Source organism: Eptatretus burgeri, chromosome 15 (assembly GCF_056783735.1).
Source record: "Eptatretus burgeri isolate ZD-2024b chromosome 15, Ebu_testis_v1, whole genome shotgun sequence".
Taxonomy (NCBI): domain Eukaryota; kingdom Metazoa; phylum Chordata; class Myxini; order Myxiniformes; family Myxinidae; genus Eptatretus; species Eptatretus burgeri.
Genome location: NC_140975.1, coordinates 24273009 through 24282860, shown reverse-complemented (window position 1 = coordinate 24282860; position 9852 = coordinate 24273009). Strand labels below are relative to the sequence as shown.

General features: G+C 45.2%; 1 protein-coding gene across 3 annotated transcripts in view; it reads left to right on the top strand.

Moving 5' to 3' along the window:
* The window catches only part of MDGA1 (MAM domain containing glycosylphosphatidylinositol anchor 1), a 369996-nt gene that overhangs the window by 159977 nt on the left and 200167 nt on the right, over nucleotides 1-9852 (top strand). The gene's annotated exons all lie outside the window — the stretch shown is intronic.

Below are 9852 nucleotides of genomic sequence, written 5' to 3'. Positions count from 1 at the left end.
GCCGTGGAGAGAGACAAGCTGCGGGTCAGACTTCGGTGGTGTACCTGACCGTCGGAGGAAGGGCGTGCTCCGTGATGTGGCACCTGACAAAGGGCGTTGGTCCGGTCCCCAGTCACACGTAGGGGCTCGTGTTTCGTGGCAGAGCTCAGGTGGTGAACAATCGGGGTCCACGGAGGGAGGTCAGGGTCGCTCTGTCCTTCCTTAAAACTCCTTTTCGCAGCCACCGTGAAACTCCACAACCCCGTGCAGCCACCGTGAAACAAAACTGTCTGCTGACAGCCACCGTGAAAGCAAATTCGACCCGTTACAGCCACCGTGAAAGCAAACTCGACCCGTTACAGCCACTGTGAAAACAAACTCGACCCGTTACAGCCACTGTGAAAGCAAACTCGACCCGTTACAGCCACTGTGAAAGCAAACTCGAATGGACCCCTTTTTACAGAGAGTCTCGGAGATTTATTGGCCTCTCTCCACGGGGAGGGCCCTTGGCAAAAACGCAGCTCGCTGTCCACCTCCGATTGGACAGGGTCCTCCGGCCCACCTTTGTGGGATGGGGCCTCGGCCCCTGCCAGGAGACCCCAGTTACTCCTACACATGGCTTCACTCTTGACGAGTAACAGTGTCAGCGCCGCGAAGGTCATCGTACAAGAGTTGCAACGTTCGTGGGAGCCAAGAACTGGAACCGCGAGACCCCCTCTCGGCAAGTCAAGGTACGAGCAACCAGCGGGTGGTGATGGAGCATGATGGGCCGAAGGGGTCATGCAGATGGGAAGGTTTATTAGATGTAATAACATAACTAAAAGAAATCGCAACGCACGCCTTTGATTCTCCCACTCGACAAAATGAAAGGGATCTGACTACACACATACCTAATGACATAATTGACTTTTGAGACATCTGTGTGTTGAATGCTTATGGTTTCCAGATCCGTAACAATATATACATAAACACACACACAATATATATATATATATATATATATATATATATATATATATATATATATATATATATATATATATATATATATATATATATAGTTACGTTTGAGGGGGGGGCATGCATTCAAAGGGTAATCAGGATGTTTAATGAGGTATGCCATGCTGTTCGAGTTTACCAGGATCTCGATGTAATAAGTAGCAATTCAGTGGTGATAAGTTGTCTCGTAAATGTTCATTTCTTCAAGGGGGGAAATGATAATTGTCACGTAATTAGATAGGGACACGGGATAGGGTAAGTGTGTCTGCGTAAACCCCTTTTGGTATTCTCTGGAGACTGGCCGTGATGTCACAGGACAGTGCAGCGGATGGCTCCGCCCCGTGATCACGATTGGAGGAAGGCGATGGCGCTGGGCCAATAAACGGCTCGATTGGAAGTGACGAGGACCAAGGATAAAAAGGTTCTGTTCGGGGTCGAAAAGGAAGAGGAAGAAGATTACAGCCAAAAGATCGTGTTTTTTTGGTGGGGAGGCTGCTGCGCGGAGAGCGTCCTTGTTGTTGTGCTGATTCGATCGTGTTCTTGATCGTGTCTTGGAGCCTTGCTGAGCCTCGTGCCTCACCTTGGTTGGCTCTGGGGTTCTGCTGACTCGGAGTACGGGGTCGAATGGTGGGTGGACATGCCTCCCTCTCCTGCTCGCAACTTGGCGCCAGAACTGGTTCCCTGGCGGCTGTGAGCGGACTTGGGCCAAGACCAGGAGGTCGACAGCACCACGGTTTCTCCTGCCCCCCTGATGAGAGTAAGGCCAGCTCGTCCGACGCCGATCCAGGGACAGTTGTGTCCACACCACGGTCCAGCCTGACCACCAGAAATAGCTACGTTGTGTGTGTGTGTGTGTGTGTGTGTGTGTGTGTGTGTGTGTGTGTGTGTGTGTGTGTGTGTGTGTGTGTGTGTGTGTGTGTGTGTGTGTGTGCTTGGCGCCTTAGAGGGATTGAGAACTGTATATTTATTGGAATTGTCTGTGTTTTTCCCCACGCCCGATCCCACACCATCCCGTCGAATCGCCCCGGATCCCTCTTCTTGCCGAGTCTTGTTATTTCTGGTAATAATAAAAACGAATAAACATCATCAACTCAGTGAAAAGCGACTCGTGCCACCTTCCTCATCCCGTTTGCGGTAGAGCGATTAGAACCGCCATGTTTGGGTTATAGATAAATAAACCGCCTCCATCGTTTCGGCTCATTCTACGTTGGCGGGACTTTTCAAGTCCCGTGGACATCACAATATATATATATATATATATATATATATATATATATATATATATATATATATATATATATATATATATATATATATATATATATATATATATATATATATATATATATATATATATATATATATATATCTTCTTCTTCTTCCTCTTTCGGCTTGCTCCCGCTAGGGGTCGCCACAGCGGACCAACTGTCTCCATTTTGCTCTATCCTCCACATCTTCCATTGACACTCCAACCACCCGCATGTCCGCCCTCACCGCATCCATGAACCTCTTCTTTGGCCTTCCTCTTCTCCTCCTGCCTGGCGGATGTCCACCTTTCTTCTCTCCATCATATCAGCCAACTCTCGCCCTTTGCCAGTCATCGTCCCAACATTCAGAGTTCCAACTCTCACCTCCACACTTCTACCTTTCCCCCTCTCCCACTGCCTCCGGACTCGCCTTCCCCGTCTCCTTCTCCTCCTTCGCCCAGCAGAAGCACAATTTCCACTGGTACCCTGCTGACCACCGGTACCGGTGGCGGTCGTTGGTAACCCGGGCCTCGACCGATCCGGTATGGAAATTCGTTTTGTTGTCCGCATAATGATTTGGCATAGGTTTTTACGCCGGATGCCCTTCCTGACGCAACCCTGGTCGCCTCTTACGACACACAGGGATATGGTACACCTATTCTAACCGGGGCATACACCGGGCCCAGTACAACTGGTGCTCATTTCGCCGACCTCGGAAGGATGGCAGGCTGAGTCAACCCCCTGGTGTTTTCTACTTGGTTTATATATATATATATATATAGATACATATATATATATATATATATATATATATATATATATATATATATATATATATATATATATATACACACATTTTATATATATATATATATATATATATATATATATATATATACATATACATACATATATTAATTCAGTGTCCCAACGGGGCTTGAACTCAGGACCTCTTGGGTCCCAAGCCACTGCCCTTACCACTGCGCCAACACCAGGCTGTATATACAACACCACCAGGCACCAGGCAACGCCAACAAAATATATATATATATATCCTGGTGTTGGCGCAGTGGTTAGGTCAGCGGCTTGGGATCCAAAAGGTCCTGAGTTCAAGCCCCGTTGGGCCACTGAATTAATACACCAGGGGGTTGACTCAGCCTGTCATCCTTCCGAGGTCGGCGAAATGAGTACCAGTATACTGGGCCGGTGTATATCCCGGTTAAAATAGGTGTACCATATCCCTGTGTCGTAAGAGGCGACCAGGGTTGCATCAGGAAGGGCATCCGGCGTAAAACATGTGCCAAATCACTATGCGGATCAGACGGATGATCCGCTGTGGCGACCCCGAATGGGAGCAGCCGAAAGAAGAAGAAGAAGATATATATATATATATATATATATATATATATATATATATATATATATATATATATATATATATATATATATATATACACATATACACATATACATATTGTTGTGGATTCTCACCACTCCGGCGTGCAGACGACCGCTTTTAGCTAATTGCGGCCGCGCGCCCACCGACTGTGGCAATCCAGTCGTAGCTTTCGTATCAACGCCGACATCCAGCTACGGGTGTGTTTTTAACAACACCATAAATCAGCCAACTCTTCTGTCCACGCGCGACAGGGTTGATCGCCGAATTGTCGATTTACCTAATTATTTGCGCAGACAGTAATGCCGGGGATTTACACCTCAACGGGACCCGTACGGACACGAGCCGCTTTAAGCAGCTCGCCCCGTTTGCGATTGCCGAGCAGTTTACTATCGCCAAGCCCCGTCGGATTCGATTATCTTATCGGCTATTAAAAACCAGCTATTATTCCGAATGCAATTACGGCAGCTCAATGTAGGAAGGGACGCAACGAGCAGGTGAATATTCAAACAATGACATTTATAATGCAGGCACGTATGCAATGAATGGGGGTAAGGGACAAGACACAAGCAAGAAAACCTACAGCCGTTGTCTATTTATTATGAACACTTATAACAATTCTACTTCGCGGACAAGGTGCCACAGACTTCCATGCAAAATCCCCAGGAAAGAAAAGGAGAACAGGGCCCGTAGGCCTTTAATGTTCCGTGGAGCTGTGAAGACCGAAGGAGCTCCGCGAGAACGTGCAAGTTTCCTGCCACCCTCGTGGTGACTCGCTGGGCCCTGGTTCGGCGACCCTCGGTGTGTCTCATCGTCACCACAGCAGCTGGTGTATTGGCAGCTCGGTTGGTCCAGGCCTAGCCATGCGGCCTGGTCGATCGGGCCGTGCCGACGACACCTCAGAGGAGCGAACTGGCCTTGCTCTTTTAGTGTTGATGCTCTCTTAAGAGCCCGCTCACTCCTCAGCGTCCCTCGGACCGTCCCGGGGCCCGATCACCTCGGACCGTTATGGCGCTGGCTGGCGACTTCTCTCCGGCTGCCTCCACCGACCCACAATTCTGCATGGCACTGCAGGCTTGGCTGGACTCCAGGCTCCAAACTCAGAACTGCAGACTGCAGACTCACCCTCGACCTCCACTGACTCACTGCTCAGCATCTCGGTTCGGCCTTTTATCGGGCTCTGGGGGGGGGGTGGTGTTTGGTCTTTCACCTCCGACCTATCACCCCCCCCTGGCTCCGCCCCTTTTGTCATTTTGATCCGATCTTGCCATGGAACGTGGACGTGGTAGAAATCACTGGCTTTCGCTCCAACGAGGAAGCCGTCGGGTTTGTTGGCGGAGGTGCCGCTCGTTCGTGGATGCCGTTTCTGGCGGAAAGATGGCAGCGCTTGTGGAGATGAAGGTGAGGAGATGTTGGCGGTTGTGGCGAAGGTGGTGAGGAATTGTTGGCGGTTGTGGCAAAGGTGGTGAGGAGATGTTGGCGGTTGTGGGGAAGGTGGTGAGGAGATGTTGGCGGTTGTGGCGAAGGTGGTGAGGAGACGTTGTTTGTTTTAAAAAAGATAGCAAAAGAATAACGGCTAACTCAAAGATGCACAGCCCGGCTCACGAATAATTCCCGTTAGACATCGGTGGGGAAATCTAATCTGGACACACACTTATCGACATAACTAATCTTCGGGGAACCTGAATGGTGTTCTGTGAATTTCCACAACCGTAACTGTACACACATATATATATATATATATATATATATATATATATATATATATATATATATATATTTATATATATATATATATATATATATATATATATATATATATATATATATATATATATATATATATATATATATATATATATATATATATATATATATATATATATGCCTGGTGTTGGCACAGTGGTTAGGGCAGCGGCTTGGGATCCAAAAGGTTCTGAGTTCAAGCCCCATTGGGCCACTAAATTAATACACCAGGAGGTTGACTCAGCCTGTCATCCTTCCGAGGTCGGCGAAATGAGTACCAGTGTACAGAACCGGTGTATACCCCGGTTAAAATAGGTGTACCATATCCCTGTATCATAAGAGGCGACCAGGGTTATGTCAGGAAGGGCATCCGGCGTAAAACATGTGCCAAATCACTATGCGGATCATACAGATGATCCGCTGTCGCGACCCCAAACGGGAGCAGCCGAAAGAAGAAGATATATATATATATATATATATATATATATATATATATATATATATATATATATATATATATATATATATATATATATATATATATATATATATATATATATACTGAAACGCAAAAGAAATTTACCACTTGTTTGATATGTAATAAAATTGTAACAGTCCAAAATAAAACAAACCAACAATTGCTAAATGAAACATTGGCATTTTATTGATGACATGTCAAGTTTGTGACCAAGATACACCATCTCATAAGTTTGTTCTGCAGTACAGAACAGCACAGATTGCAATGTCAGTCCCCTGTCAATAGCGTGTGTGGCCACCATTGTTTTGGATACAGGCAGTGCATCGTTGGCGCACACTGCCTACCAGTCTTTGGATGGATTGCTGCTGGATTCTGTACCACTCAGTCCTAATTGTCTGAATCCATCTGACTTCGGACCATCTGCCTGTCCTGCCTTGCAGTGGTGACTCTTGGCCTCCCTGATCGAGGTCTCTCATCTGCAGAGTTGTGGAGGGTGTCTCTATCCACCAGGGCCAATATCGTCTGGTGTGAACAGCCAAGGTGACGTGCCACCTCACGGTAGCTCAATCCGCCTTGCAGTATGCCCAAGGCACACTGCCGTTGATCCCTTGACAATCGTGGCATGTTGACTGAATGCCCATTTTGCACTGGCCTTTTTCAAGCCAATATCAAGACATCACGTGCAGCTCATTAAAATCATCCCATACCCCTTGGCTAATCACTGACAGTCAAAACGGCTGTTCAACAGCTGTGCTATGAAGTAACCATTGAAGGTTCAAGTGACCATCCATGACCGTTTTGTCTGACAGTGAGGACACTATTGTCCTCCTCGCAGGGCCTCATATGATCATTTGTTTAAAAAAAAAAAACGCTCATTTTTTGTTAATTCTGCAAAATTTGCAATTACTTATTAAGGTTTTTCCATAAAGTTGTTTATTACCTGATTATTAAAGCCTTGTTTACAGGCTGATGAGCACGAACCAATGAAATCAGAGGTGCCGTTCAAATACAGACGCTGAGTGCTTGGATTGGTTACGATTTATTAACGCCCACATGTGGTGCAAAGCCTGGCGCCAAACTTGTGACTTCTTTTTAGCTTATCTGGAATATAAATTCCAGATAAGATATTGTCATCGCACTCTGTCCATCTCCTACTTCGACTTCTTTGACCAAACCACTGGGCCAATCCGGCTGAAATTTGGCAGCAACGTTCCTTTCCTCACTAGTAACAGGGATTGCAAAGCTCGTTTTGGTCACGTGACTTTAAGTCGTTTAAAGTAGCCGACTTATTAAATTTCTTCAAAAATCTTCTCCAGAGCCATCAGTCAGGATGCTACCAAATTTGGGTTACAACGTTATACCAGGGCCCAGATAAGCTCCAGGTCCAGTGATCCTATTTATTTTTACCCCACGTGTGTGAAGCGAAAAGCGGGGTTAAGCAATTGGTTCACTTTGTCGGTCTGTCTACAAATGTCAGTTTATGATTGAGGAACAACTTAATTTCATTTGTATGTTATATTTTAAACACAAATCGGAAAACGAACCTGCAGTTTAGCAGTACTTTGTCTCTGAATTCATCCCGATCACACATGTGCAGAGATGAGTGAGATAACTTGTTTTTTATTATGCCTGTCTGGCAGTGAAACAAAATTTAAAATCATTCAAAACAGGAAACTTAGTGTTTTTTAAACATCATAAAGGTTCATAAAGGGACATCATAAAGTGAAACACAAAGAACTAATTTAATGTCTTAAATAAGGTGGTGTAAAAGACGGTGCATCAATGGTGGTAAACTTCCAAATTGTTTTTTTTTTTTACAACCTTTGAAATCTTTATTTTATTTCAATTTCATTATAAACTTTAACTCTGAAGGACACAAATTGGCTTATTGGCACTTTCAAAACCCTTCCGTTTAACAGTACTTGGACAAAATCTTACGGCATTTTATGTCATCACAACCAATCAAATTTGCTGCTCGCAGAGCCCGCCCTTGTACTTTTTTCTCAAGGTGTTCTTTGAACTCTTGTGTATGCAGAGCCAAGGCTCGTGGAAAAGCGAGAACAATGAACGGAGCAGGACGCAACGGATCAAAAGGCACAGTAGAGTGGAGGGAAGCGCCAACAGCAAGATTGAAGTTTATAATAGATGGAGACTTAGACAAACAATTGGTGTGGAAGGGATGAGGGGTAGGTGAGGATGCATTGTGGGAGGAGGGGGAAGATGGGACAAGATGAATACAGAGCAACCTCTCAGGAAAGAAAAACTGGAAATTTGGAAGGAGGTGTGCTTGAGGGTGGGGTTAACACGGGTAGTAAAGATAGTAGATTTGGATGAGGGATGATCTGCTGTGATGGTAAGCAGCCGTTTTGAACTTTTGCAGCGCTAAAATGGTCTGCCGTCATGCAGCCAACATGAAGCCTCAGCAAAATGAATGATTTCGCAGACAACATTGTGTAGACTCTTGCAAGATAGAGTTAAACACAAAACGACTACACATAGGTTTGAAGTTCAGAATCAAAATTTGAATTGGAAGAGGAAATGGGACGGCAAGAATTGTGATGCGGAAGAAGTTCTCATAAGTTGATTTTCACAGGATTGACTGCTGAATGTTCCAACCAACAGGGGAATTATTTTGGAAAAAGTAGTGGAATTTGCAAAATGCTCTGGGGACCAAGATTTCAAACTGACCGATGGATGGATGGATGTCAAGATGGAAGGAGAGTAATAATAAAGAAAATCAGGATGCAGACATGTCTGCAGCGGCCAAACTTGGTCAAGACAATGCTTCTTGTTATCCTGATGGATTTCAGAGAGGAAGACATTTCTAATGCAGATGAGACAGGCCTCTATCGCAGAGCAAGCACTTCCTGACTCCACTTTGACTTTCAAGAACAGCTTCAGCTTGGAGGGGGAAGAAGCAGAAGGACCGTGTTACTGTCTTTCTTACAAACAATACAATGGGAACTGACAAGAAGGAGCTGCCTCGAACATACCAAATTGAGCTAGGTAAAGGTGCGAATAGGCCCTCGCTGTGGCTCGGTGCATCTGAGCTGATTGGTCGACACAAACCGCCGTAACACTACATTACATTTTAAATAAATATCTGTGTTCCCTCTGAAAGAAAAAACGGGTTGCCTTTTAATTGATTCAGCTGGTTCGTGGAATTGAATCACCATTTACCAAAGTCATTCCAATAAGTGGAATCTACTTTTTATTATTTTGGATGCAGCTTGTGGCTGCTGGTTGCATCATTGCTGGGAGCACGGCTGTGCTACTGATTCAGTGCCCCTTGTTTCCAGTAAGCAGGTACTCATTTTGCTGCCCTCGGAAGGATGACACGCTGAGTCATTTCACCTGATGTTATTTAACGGCACAATAGGGGCTTACTTTCAAGAACCTAAGATCTTAAGCCAGCCAACTAACCATTAAGCCAACACCAGGCTTAGCGAAATCCATATAGATGGCTACTGTAATATATAGATGGCTGAAAATAAGGAACTCCGCACATAAAAGTGTAAGGTAAGGAAATACAATAATTTTTTTTCCAAACATTATTCGATGGTGATGAGGGCTTCCAATTATTGGTGGAATAACTTATATGCTAACAGATTTGCAGAGCAAAGCACAGCCAAAGATTTCATCGTTCAATCACCAAGTAATAATGTATAGGCTTTCAGAAGTTCTGTTCTTGCATATGGCAGCGTGGCTGCCAGGTAGCTATCATTTATTGGAGCACAGCTGTGCCACTGATGCTGTGCCCCTCTACCAGCACACTGGTACTCATTTTGCCAACCTCAGGAGGATGACAGGCTGAGTCGACCCCACCTGGTCTTAATTCAGCAGCCAACGGGGCTCAAACTCAAGACTTTAGGATGCCAAGCCAGTCGCCTAAAACACTAAGCTAACACCAGGCTGGCTTTCAGCAGTGAAAGGGAACTTCTCATGGTTCAAGGCTACTTGTATCTTTAGAGCTTTGCGCTCTCTTGTTCCGAAGACGGATTGAAGTG